Source organism: Rhinopithecus roxellana, chromosome 4 (genome assembly GCF_007565055.1).
Source record: "Rhinopithecus roxellana isolate Shanxi Qingling chromosome 4, ASM756505v1, whole genome shotgun sequence".
In the NCBI taxonomy this organism is placed as follows: domain Eukaryota; kingdom Metazoa; phylum Chordata; class Mammalia; order Primates; family Cercopithecidae; genus Rhinopithecus; species Rhinopithecus roxellana.
This window is the reverse complement of record NC_044552.1, coordinates 79,559,742-79,573,462: the sequence shown is the minus strand read 5'-3', so window position 1 is coordinate 79,573,462 and position 13,721 is coordinate 79,559,742.

Below are 13,721 nucleotides of genomic sequence, written 5' to 3'. Positions count from 1 at the left end.
ACTTCAAAACTATTACAAAATTACAGTAATCAAGACAGCTTGGTTTTGGTGAAAGAATGATCATATTGACCAATGCAACAGATTCGAGAGCCCAGGAATAGACCCATACAGATATAATCAACTAATATTTGAGAAAGGAACAAAGGCACTTCAAAGGGGAAAAATAGTGTTTTCAATAAAGAGCTGTACAATAATTGGATATCCATATGCACAAATGAACTGAGACACAAACTTTATATCTTTCACAAAAAACACCACAAAATGGAACATAGGCCTAAATGTAAAACACAACATAATATAATTTCTGGAAATGAAGTAGAAAGTCTACATGACCTTGTGTTTGATGATGAGTTTGTAGATATAAACATCAAATGTACAATCTATGAAAAAAAGAAAGTTTATACTTTCTTAAAATTGAAATTGATCTGCTTTTTAAAAGGTAGTTTAAAAATAAAAATACCGATCTTTACTATATAAAAAATAATTTTTAAAAAATGAATGAAGTCCTCAACAAATATGGAATTACATAAAACAACCAAATGTATGAGTTGTTGGCTGTCATGAAAAAGAAGAAGAAAAGTAAACAACCTGAAAAACATATTTCAGGGAATAATTTAAGACAAATTTTCTAATATTCCTAGTCAGATAGACATTCAGATACAAGAAATCCAGAGAACACCAACAGGATACTATGCAAAATGAATTTTACTAAGGCATGTAGCAGACTGTCCAAGGTCAATACTAAAGAAAAAAAAAAGTCTTAAAGCAGTTGGAGAAAAAAGTCAGATCACATACAAAGGGAACCTCATCAAGTTAACTGCAGATTTCTCAGCAGAAACCTTACAATGCAGGAGAGATTGGAGACCTATTTTCAGCATTATTAAAGAAAAGGAATTCCAAACAAGAATTTCATATCCTGCCAAACTAAGCTTCATAAGTGAAGAAGAAAGAAAATATTTTCCAGAGAAGCAAGCACTGAGGGAATTCAATACTATGAGGTCAGCCTTACAAGAGGATTCTAAACATGTGAATGAAAGAACAATACTTGGTAACACACGCACACACACACACCCCTCACTTAAGTACATAGTTCACAGACCCTATGAACCAAGCACACAATATAAAATTCAAATAAAACAGCTAAAAATTTCACAATAACCACACATACCTATACTAACCTTGAACGTAAATGGTCTAAACCTCACTTAGAAGGCACAGAGTAGTAAGTCAAGTTGTTTTAAAAAAGGACCTATTCATCTTCTCTCATCAAAAGACTCACCTCACAGGCAACAACACCCGTATGCTCAAAGTAAAATAATAGAGAAAGATCTATCAAGCAAATGGAAAACATATACAAAAAAAATCAGTGGTCACTATTTTTAAACTAGATTTTAAACCAACGATAGTAGAAAAAAGACAAAGAATGGCATTATATAATGATAAAGCATTCAATTTAACAAGAGGACAACTATCCTAAATATATATGCACCCAACATTGGAGCACACAGATTCATAAAACAGATTTTTATGGACTTAAAATAAAAAACAAAAACTTTAGACAGCCACAAAATAATAGTGGAGGATTTCAACACTCTGCTGACAGCATTAGACAGATAATGAAGGCAAAAAACTAACAGAAATTTTGTACTGAAATTCTACACTTGACCAATTGGAACTAATAAACGTTTACAGAAAACTTTACCATCAACCACAGAATATATATTCTTCTTATCTGCACACAGAACATACTCTAAGCTCAACCACATGTTCAGCCATAAAACAAGTCACAGTAAATTCAAAAAACTTGAAATCATACTAACCACACTCTTGGATCACAGTGGAATAAAAATAGAAATCAACACAAAGAATCTCTCAAAACCACACAATTACATGAAAATTCTTGCTCCTGAATGACTTTTAGCAAACAAAGAAATTGAGGCAGAAATTTAAAAAATTCTTTGAAAAAAATGAAAACAGAGACACAACATATCAAAATCCCTGGGATGCAGCAAAAACACTATTAAAAATAAGCTCCTAGCACCAAACACCTACCTCAAAAAGTTAGAAAAATCTAAAATTATTGACTTTGTATTACACCTAGAGGAACTAGAAAAACAAGAGCAAACTAAATTTCAAGTTATAAGAAGAAGGGAAATAAATAAAATCAGGGTGCAACAGAATAAAATTGACACAGAAAAATCCATACAAAGAATCAATGAAACCAAAAGTTTTTGTTTGAAGGAATAAACAATATTAATAAACTACTATCTGTATTAATACAAAGAGATGATCCCAATAAATATCATCAGAAACAAAAAAATAATGTTATAACTGTTTCCACAGTAAAACAGAACACACTCACAGACTATTATGAACACCTCTATGTACCCAAGCTGGAATATCTAGAGGCAGTGGTTACACTTCAGGAAACACTAAACTTCTCAAGACTGAATAAGGAAGAAATCAAAACCTTGAACAGACTAATATCAAATTCAGAAATTGATCAGTAATAAAAAAAACTACAAACCCCCCATAATTCTGGACCAGATGGATTCACAGACAAATGCAACCATGTATACAAATAGCTTGTACCAATTCTACTGAAACTATTTCAAAAAAATAATAAATAAAAGACTCCTTTCTACTTTGTTCTATGAAGCCAGTCTCACCCTGATACTAATACCTGGTAAAGACATCACACATTTGTAAAGAATACAGGCCAATATTCTTTACAAATATGGACACAAAAATCCTCAACAAAATACTAGCAAAGTGAACTCAATAGCACATAAAATGTTAACTTGTCACACTTAAGTAGTCTTCATTCCTGGGATGCAAGGATGACTGAATGAATACATAAATGTGATTCACAACATTAACAAAATTAAAAACAAGAACCATATGATCATCTTGATAGACATGGAAAAAAATTGTAAGATTAAACATCCCCGCATGATAAAAATCCTCAACAAGTTAGGCATCAAAGGAACATACAATAAAATAATAAGAGCTGTCTATGACAAACCCACAGCCAACATCAGACTGAACAGACAAAAGCCGGAGGTATTCACCTTAAGATGAGGAACAAGACGAGAATGCCCACCCTCACCTTTCAAGTCAACATAGTACTGGAATTCCTAGCCAGACAAATCATGCAAGACAAAGAAATGAAGGCACCCAAATAGGAAAATGAGATTCAAATTATCTCTCTTCACTAATGATAGGATTCTTTACCTAGAAAACCCTAAAGACTCTGCCAACGCCTCTTAGAACTGATAAATGACTTCTGTAAAGTTTTAGTATAAAAAGTCAATGTAAGAAATTAGTAGCATTTCTATACACCAATAATGTTTTAGCTGGGAGTCAAATACAGAATGCAACCCATTTGCAATAGCCACCAAAATATAAATTAAAATACCTCAGAATACATCTAACCAAGAAGTGAAAGATCTCTACAAAGAGAACAACACTTTGCTGAAATAAATCACAGATAACACAAACAAATAGCAAACTGTACCATACTCAAAGATTAAAAAAATCAATACTGCTAAAATGGCCCTATTACCCAAAACAATGTACAGTTTCAGTGCTATTCCTATCAAACTACCAATGCCATTTTTCACAGAATTAGGAAAAACTTATTCCAAAATTCATATGGAATTAAAACAGAGCCCAAGAAGCAAAACTCTCTTAAGCAAAAAGAACAAAGCCAGAAGTCTCATATTACTCAGTTTCAAACTGTATTATAAGGCTACAGAAACCTGAACAGCATGGTATCATACAAAAACAGACACATAGAACACAATAGAGAACTCAGAAATAAAACCACACACATACAGCCATCTGATCTTTGAAAAGTCAACAAAGGCAAGGAATGGGAAAATGATTCCCTATTCAGTAAATGGTGCTGGGATAGCTTTCAAATCATATGCAGAAGAATGAAACTGGATGATTGTCTTTCCCTCTATGATAAAATCAACTCAAGAGAGATTAAGAATTTAGATGTAAGATCTTAAACTATAAGAATTTTGGCAGAAAGTGTAACAAATACAATTATGGACATAGGCCTTGGTAAAGAATTTATGGTTAAGACCTCAAAATTAATTGCAACAAAAACAAAAAGCTGCAAGTGGGACCTAATTAAATTAAAGAGCTTCTGCACATCAAAAGACACTATCAACAGAGTAAACAGGCAACCTACAGAGTGGGAGAAAATATTTGCATACTATGCACCAAACAAAAGTCTGATACCCAGAACATTAGATATTCTGTGTGTGTGTGTATAAGAAATTACACAATTTGACAAGCAGGAAAATAGGACTTGTTAAAAAGTGGTCAAAACAATTGAGCAGATACTTCTTAAAAGAAGATATACAGGTGGCCAACAAACATGAAAAAATGCACTATATCACAAATCATCAGAGAAAAGCAAATGAAAACCACAATGAAATATCATCTCACATCAGTCAGAATTACTATTATTTTAAAAATTAAAAAAAAAAAGTATTAGGCTGTGGAGAAGAGGGAACACCTATGTAAACCTATAGGTTGGAATATAGATTAGGTCAGTCACTATTGAAAGCAGTTTGGAGATTTTTCAAAGAACTTGGAACCATCCTTGGACTCAAGAATCCTATCACTGGATATATACCCAAAGGAAAATGAATAGGTTTACCAAAAAGACACATGCACTTATATGTTCACTGCAGCACTATTCGCAATAGCAAAATATGAAATCAAGCTAGATGCTCATAAGTGGAAGAGTTAATAAAGAAAATGTGTTGCATGTACACCATGAAATACTATCTATTCATAAAAATGAATGAAGTTGTATCTTTGCAGCAAGATGCTTGCAGCTGGTTTCCATTATTCTAAGCAAATTAATATAGAAATTAAAAAGCACATATTGCATGTTAGCACTTAGTGGAGGCTAAAAGTTGGGTATATATGTACTGAAAGATTGAAAAAAAGAGACACTGGAGACTACTGGAGGTGGGAGAGGGGGAGTGGGAAAGGGTTAAAAAACTACCTATTGGCTACTATGCTCAATACCTGGGTGACGGAATCATTCGCATGCCAAACCATAGTGTCACGTAATATACTTATGTAACAAACCTACACATTAATATAAAATATAAGTTGAAATTTTTTTAAAAAAAAGAAAAAAGGTGTCATGGAGTTTAAAAAGTTATTTGAAAAGCAAGTATCTAGTAAATAACTTGTGTCCAAAAACGCACAAAAAATTCTTGAAACACAGCAGCATGACAGGAAAGAGTCTAATTTAAAAGATTATCACTGACCCACAGGAATATGAATAACCATGAGAGAATATTACGAACACTTCTATACATATAAACTAGAAAATCTAGAAGAAATGGATAAATTCCTAGACATATACATCCTCCCAAGACTGAGCTGGGAAGAAAGTGAATCTCTGAACAGACCAATAATGAGCTCTGAAATTGAATCAGTAATAAATAGCCTACCAACCAACCAGAACTAGAGAGCAGTAAAAATTAACAGCTGAATCCTATCAGATGTACAAAAAAAAAAAAAAAAAGCTGGCCTGATTCCTACTGAAACCATTCAAAAAAAAAAAAAAAAACAAAAAACAAAAAACAAAAAAAACAAATGACAACTCCCGTTTAACTCATTCTAAGAGGCCCACATCATACTGATACCAATACCTGGCAAAGACACAACAAAAAAAGAAAACTTCAGGCCAATATCCTTGATGAAGATAGATTCAAAACTCCTCAACAAAGTACTGGCAAACCAAATCCAGCAACATGTTCAAAAGCCTATCCACCATGATCCAGTAAACACCATGATGCAAGCTTGGTTCAAAAAATATAAATCCGTAAATGTGATTCATCACATAAACAGAACTGAAGACAAAAAGCGAACGATTATTTCAATTGATGCAGAAAAGGCTTTTGATAAAATTCAACACCACTTCCTATTAAAAAACATTCCATAAACTAGGTATTGAAGGAACATACCTCAAAATAATAAGAGCCATCTATGACAAACCCATTGCCAACATTATACTGAATGGACAAAAACTGAAAGCATTCCCCTTGAAAACTGGCACAAGACAAGGATGCCCTCTCTCACCACTCCTATTCAACATAGTATTGGAAGTTCTGCCCAGGGCAATCAGGTAAGAGAAAGATATAAAGGGCACCCACATGGGAAGAGAATAAGTAAAACTACTACTGTTTGCAGAAGACATGATACCATATCTAGAAAAGCTTATAGTCTTGGCCCAAAAGCTCCTTGAGCTGATGAGTAACTTGAACAAAGTCTCGGGATACAAAATCAATGTGCAAAAATCACTAGAATTCCTACAGATCAATAACAGTCAAGCCAAGAGCCAAACCAGGAATGCAATCCCATTCATAATTGCTACAAAAAGAATAAAATACCTAAGAATACAGCTAAAGAGGTGAAAATTGTCCACAAACAGAACAACAAATCACTGCTCAAAAAATTCAGAGATGACACAAAAAATGGAATAATATTCCATGCTCATGGGAAAAAAGGATCAATATTATTTAAATGGCAATACTGCCCAAAGCAATGCTATTCCTATCAAACTAACAATGATATTCTTCACAGAACTAGAAAAAACTACATTAAAGTTCATATGGAATCAAAAAAGAGCCAGAATGGCCAAGGTGAGTCTAAGAAAAAACAAACAAACAAACAAACAAACAAACAAACAAAAACCTGCCTTCAAACTACAGTATAGGGCTACAGTAACCAAAATAGCATAGTACTGGTATAAAAACAGAAACATAAAACAATGAAACAGAACAGAGAGCCTAGAAGTAAGACTGCACATCTACAACTATCTGATCTTTCACAAAGCTGACAAAAATAAGCAATGGGGAAAGGACTCCCTGTTCAATAAATGGTTCTTGAGCTACTTTGGAAGAACAACGACATATGCATATACATGGGCATCGCAGCACTATTCACAATAGCCTACATATAGAATCAACTTAGATGCTTGTCAATGATGGATTGGATAAATAAAATTTGGCACATATACACCATGGAATACTACACAGCCATATGACAGAATAAAAACAAAGTTTTTGCAACAACATGGGTGTAGCTGGAAGCCATTATCCTAAGCAAACTAATGCAGGAACAGAAAATCATAAACCACATGGCCCCACTTACAAGTGGGAACTAAATGATGAGAATACATGAACACATAGAAGGGAACAACTGACACTGGGGCCAACCAGAAGGTGGAGGGTGTGAGGAGGGAGAGGATCAGGAATAATCCTATGGGAATATTAATGGGAACTAGAGCTAATAGCTGGGTGATGAAATAATCTGTACAACAAACCCCCATGACACAAGTTTACCTCTGTAACAAAACTGCACATGTACCCCTGAACTTAAAATAGAAGTTATAAAAAGAAAAAATGAAATGATATTTATTGTTGAAGTTTGTAATATTTGTGGATATTAATAATATAAATATAATATTAGTACAATTCTCTAAACAAGAACTCAGGTTTAAATTTAAATGTTTGTTCAAAAATAGAATCAAAATAAGGAAAGTTAATACAGTTCAGAATACAGCAATATAAATACATATTTTTAAAACCATAGATAAAAACCTGCTACATGATTTTTTATCTTCATTCTTAGAGACCTGTTTATTAGTTCACTTTTATAATTTTTCTTACATTATAGTGTATTATGTCTACATCAACTCCCTAAGCAGAGAAAACATTTGAATCCATTTGTTTACAGTTTACCTATAGCAAACCTGAACATGTACCCTAAACTAAAAATAGAAGTTAAGTAAAATAAAATAAATTTAAAAATTACAAAAGAAATCTTACCAAAGACTATACAACAAACAGCAGATAAATATACAGAAAGATTATCAATATCATTTGTCATTAGGAAATTGCAAGTTAAATCAGTGAGATAATACTATATACCTGTTAGAATAACTAAAAGCTAATAACTGATAATTCCAAATGTTTTTGAGAACTTAGAAAACAGGAAATGTCATTCATTTCTAGTGGGACATTTGGCAGATTGTTACCAAACTACAAGGTCCCAGCATTCACATTTCTAGATATATACCCAGTTCTTTGAAAAGTTTTATCCACACAAAAACCTGCACAAGAATGTATATAGCACCTTTATTTGTAATTACCAATAAATGGACATAACCAAGGTGTTCCTCAATAGATGAACTGATAAGCATATTTGTGTAAAACCATGCAAGGAATGTTATTCAACAATAAAAAAAAATGTGCAATCAATCCACAGGAACACATGAATGAAGCTTAAATGAGTATTTATAAGTGAAAGGAGACATTCTGAAAAGGGTACATACTGTATTATTACAATTATATACATTCTAAATAAAGCAAAACTATAGAGTTAGTAAAAAAATCAACTATCCTTGTAATTCATAAGAAGAGGAATGGGTTGAATAAGTCAAAGATGGCATATTTTTAGGGTCATGAGACAATTTCATATGATAATATAATGATTTAAAACATAGTGCATGTTTCAAAACCTGTGCAAGCTGTCAGTTGATCTACCATTCTGGGGTCTGGAGGATGATGGTCCTCTTCTAAAAGCTCCACTAGGTGGTGCCCCAGTAGCAACTCTGTGTGGGAGCTCTGGCCCCACATTTCCTTTCCACATTGAGGTTCTCCCTGAACCTGCAGCAAACTGCTTGGACATCCAGGCATTTCCATACATCCTCTGAAATCTAGGCAGAGGTTCCCAAACCCCGATTCTTGACTTCTGTGCATTCACAGTCTCAACATCACATGGAAACTGCCAAGACTTGGGGCTTGCACCCTTTGAATCCATGGCCTGAGTTCTATGTTGGCCTTTTTCAGTCATGGTTAGAGAGGCTGGGATGCAGGACACCAAGTCCCTAGGCTGCACACAGCATGAGGATTCTGGGCCTGACCCACGAAACGATTTTTTCTTCCTAGGTCTCCAGGTCTGTGATTGGAGGGACTGCAGCAAAGGTCTCTGACATCCCCTGAAGACATTTTTTTCTTTTTGTCTTAGGGATTAACACTTGGCTCCCTATAACTTATGCAAATTTCTGCAGCCTGCTTGAATTTCTCCTTAGAAAATAGGATTTTCTTTTCTATCTCATTGTCAGGCTGCAAATTTTCTGAACTTTTATGCTCTGCTTCCCTTATAAAACTGAATGCCTTTAACAGCACCCAAGTCACATCTTAAATACTTTGCTTCTTAGAAATTTCTTCCACCAGATACCCTGAATCATCTACCTCAAGTTCAAAGTTCCACAAATCTCTAGGGCAGGGGCAAAATGCAGCCAGTCTCTCTGCTAAAACATAGCAAGAGTTACCTTTGCTACAGTTCCCAGCAATTTCCTCGTTTCCATCTCAGACCACCTCAGCCTGCACTTTATTGTCCATATTGCTATCAGCATTTTGGGCAAAGCCATTCAACTACTCTTTAGGAAGATTCAAATTTTCTCACATTTTCCTGTCTTCTTCTGAACCCTCCAAACTGTTCCATCCTCCGCCTGTTATCCAGTTCCAAAGTCACTTCCACATTGTTAGGTATCTTTTCAGCAGCACCCCACTCTACTGGTACCAACTTAACTTTATTAGTCTGTTTTTAAGCTGCTGATAAGTACATACCCAAGAAAGGGCACTTTACAAAAGCAGGAGATCTAATGCACTTACAGTTCCACGTGTCTAAGGAGGCCTCACAATCATGACAGAAGGTGAAAGACACATCTCACATGATGGCAAATAAGAGAAGAGAGCTTGTGCAGGGAGACTTTCATTTTTTAAAACTATCAGATCTAGTCAGACTTATTCACTAGCATGAGAACAGCATGGGAAAGATCTGCTTTCATGATTCAATTACCTCCCACTGTGTCCTTCCCATAACACATGGGAATTCAAGATGAGATTTGGTGGGGACACAGTCAACCCATATCAAAGATGTATTGTAGTTTTGATGAGAATTAATTTAAATGTATAATTAATATTTTTGCAATAACAATTATATCCAAGTGTATAGCTCATTTTTTCAGTTTAAAAATTTTGTTAAAACTTTCCTAATGTCTTTAAATATATCTCCTTTCATTCCTTTTTAAGTCGATTCCTGTTTAATATCATTCAAATGAAGAAAAATATAAATGTCTCTAAATTTTTTTGACTGTTCACCTTACTGAAAAGCTCTTTACATTTTCTCTCTAATAATTCATCATGGGCTTTTAGATGTTAGTAGTAGAAAACCATACAATATTTAGAAAAATAAGTTTTATACTACATTAACTTTTAAAGGGCAAACCTAGAGCCCTATATACTATGACTCTTTGCCCCCAGTCAGGTTGATAAAAGAGGTAAATTGGAGTTACAAACTGGCTGTAACTACTGACCCACAGCCACTAGTTGCTACAGCTATATTACTGATATTTGTCTTTTAGTTAAATAATGTAACACGTTATGTATTATAAATATATATTACAAATTTTATATATAAACATAAATATATATTACAAATTATATATATAATTATAATACATAATTTTACTATAACTAAGTTATTATAGTAAATGTGTGTATATATTATATATAAATATATTATTGTACTTCTGTTATATATACATTGTATATATAGTATACAGACAATATATGTGATATATACATAATGTTTACATATAATATGTAAATACAATATACTTAATATGTAATTATATGTTATATATTATTGTATTTATATAATATATACACAAATTTACTATAACAGGTAGATTAATAACTCAGAAACATTTACATAATTTCAAAAGGATTTATTATTAGAAACAATACACTAAACATAGTGGGTTTGTCTTGAGGAATATTATGAGAATATGGAGACATAGGGCATTATATTCCATGAAATTGTTCAGTATTATTTTCCAAATTATCTTTTTATAATTTGATATTTCTTTATGAATATAAAGCTAACCATTTATATTAAGATGAAAACAAAGAAGTAAAATGTAATCCATCAACTGCTTACTCTGGTTTATTAACTAAGATGTTGTTGCGGGAAGTCAGGGACCCCAAACAGAGGGACCAGCTGAAGCCGTGGCAGAAGAACATAAATTTTTGTGAAGATTTCATGGACATTTGTCACTTCCCCAGTCAATACCCCTGTGATTTCCTATGCCTGTCTTTACTTTAATCTCTTAAACCCATCATCTTCTTTGTAAGCTGAGCAGGATGAATGTTGCCTCAGGACCCTGTGATTGCATCAACTGCACAAATTGTTTGTAGAGCTTGTGTGTTTGAATATGAAACCTGGGCATCTTTAAAAAAGAACAGGATAACAGCGATGTTCAGGGAACAAGAGAGGTAACTTTGAACTGGCCACAGATGAGCCGGACGGACTGGAGATATATTCCTCCTCTTTCATAAGCAAATAGGAGAAATATCCCTGAATTTTTTTTCTCAGCAAGGAACATCCCGGAGAAAGAAAATGTGCCCTGAAGGTAGGCCTATAGACGGCCCCTTTTTAAGGTGGCCTGTCTTTTATGGTCGAAGCTGAAGGGATGAAATAAGCCCCGGTCTCCTATAGTGCTCCCAGGCTTTTCAGGTGGACAAAAATTCCCACCTAATAAATTTTGGTCAGACAGGTTGTCTGCTCTCAAACCCTGTTTCCTGATAAGATGTTACCAATGACAATGTGTGCCTGAAACTTCATTAGCAATTTTAATTTCTCCTCATCTGGTGGTCCTGTGATCTCGCCCTGCCTCCATTTGCTTTGTGATATTTTATTACCTTGTGAAGTATGTGATCTCTGTGACCCACACCCTATTCCTGCACTCCCTCCCCTTTTGAAAATCACTAATAAAAACTTGCTGGTTTTATGGCTCGGGGAACATCACGGATCCTGCCAACATGTGATGTCTCCCCCGGACACCCAGCTTTAAATCTCTCTCTCTTGTGCTCTTTCCTTTATTTCTCAATCCAGCCGAGACACTTGGGAAATAGAAAAGAACCCATGTTAAACATTGGGAGCGGGTTCTCCTGATAAGATGTAAATCAGTATTAGATTTGAATCCCTATCTCATCACTAGAAAGGTACACAACTATGAGGTAAGTCTTTATATTGTTAGGCTAAATACCTTTACAGGTATAATAAAAATAATTTTACTTATATCTCATGATTTCTTAAAATTAAAAAAGGAAATCATAGGGAGAAATGCAAATGTTTAGATTTTACTATGATGAAGATGTTTACCAAACCAACCCAAATATTCATGAGGCAAACAAGTTTTGAGTGTTTAAACAATGTAATTTAAATCAAGTTATAGATTACCTTAAATCCCCAACCAGAAAAAAAAAGAAATTATAGGGGAGAAAAACAGTTGGATCATATATAAAACCTCAGCATTAAATTTATAATACAAATAGTTGGAAACACAGTCCTTATTGTTAAATAAACATTGAAGATTGATCATTTTTGATGGAGTAAATGACATAATTTGCATATGAATAAATTTGAAACCATATAGAATATATATTACTTTAAAAAGAAATCACATAAGTTTTCAGTAGTTATTATTGAGTTGGGAATAGCCTTCGAGGAATTAAATGAATGTTTTCTCTTTGCATTTACCAAACAGATTAAGAACAGATGCTGGAAACTTACTTACAATTCCCAAGAGCAAAAGAAGAACCAAAGTTTAGGAAAGACAGGTGGTCAAGCAATTAAAATATCTGAATCTAAAAATTCTCTAGGGTCCAATAAAATCCATACAAGAATTCAGAAACAAAAACACATTGCTTTGAATAACATTTTCTTTAATACTGAGATATACTTTAATGAATAACAAATATGGATGAAGAATTAATTTTTACTTTTAGAAAAAACAAAGTAGATGAGAAATATGGTGGGTGTATAAAGTTCTAGGATGATTATAGGACAACAGATATATTAGTTAATAATATGTTAAATGAACTTAAAAATATTGTGACATTGTGTCTATTATCACTTTTTTTGCCTTAAAGAGCAAATGCTTCAAAATTTAAGAGTATAATGGCATTCTTTGAACTGTCAACCACTCAGGAAAAGATTTTACATATTAAAGAAAATAAAACTTCTTCATTGTGTTTTTCCTCTGCTTTGTTTAATTTAAAAAGTGAATAAATCAAGGCCCACATGACTTAAAATGAACTTGAGTCAGACAAAATGAAGAAGAGAGAAACGTTGATTAGTAATTGCATAAAAGGAAAACACATCTATAAGCTTAAAAGCTTAACTAAAAAGCTATATTAGATGATTAAACATGAATTCTTTTTGTTTGTTTGTTTGTTTGTTTGTTTGTTTGTTTTTGAGACGGAGTCTCGCTCAGTCGCCCATGCTGGAGTGCAGTGGCGCGATGTCAGCTCACTGCAAGCTACGCCTCCCGGGTTCACGCCATTCTCCTGCCTCAGCCTCTCAAGTAGCTGGGACTACAGGCGCCCGCCACCACGCCCAGCTAATTTTTTCAAAGCATTATTTAGTAGAGACGGGGTTTCACCGTGTTAGCCAGGATGGTCTCGATCTCCTGACCTCGTGATCCGCCCGCCTCAGCCTCCCAAAGTGCTGGGATTACAGGCGTGAGCCACAGCGCCTGGCCGATTAAACATGAATTCTAAGGCTACAGAAGCAAGCAGAATAGGCTTCTATTGAGTTCAAACATATTT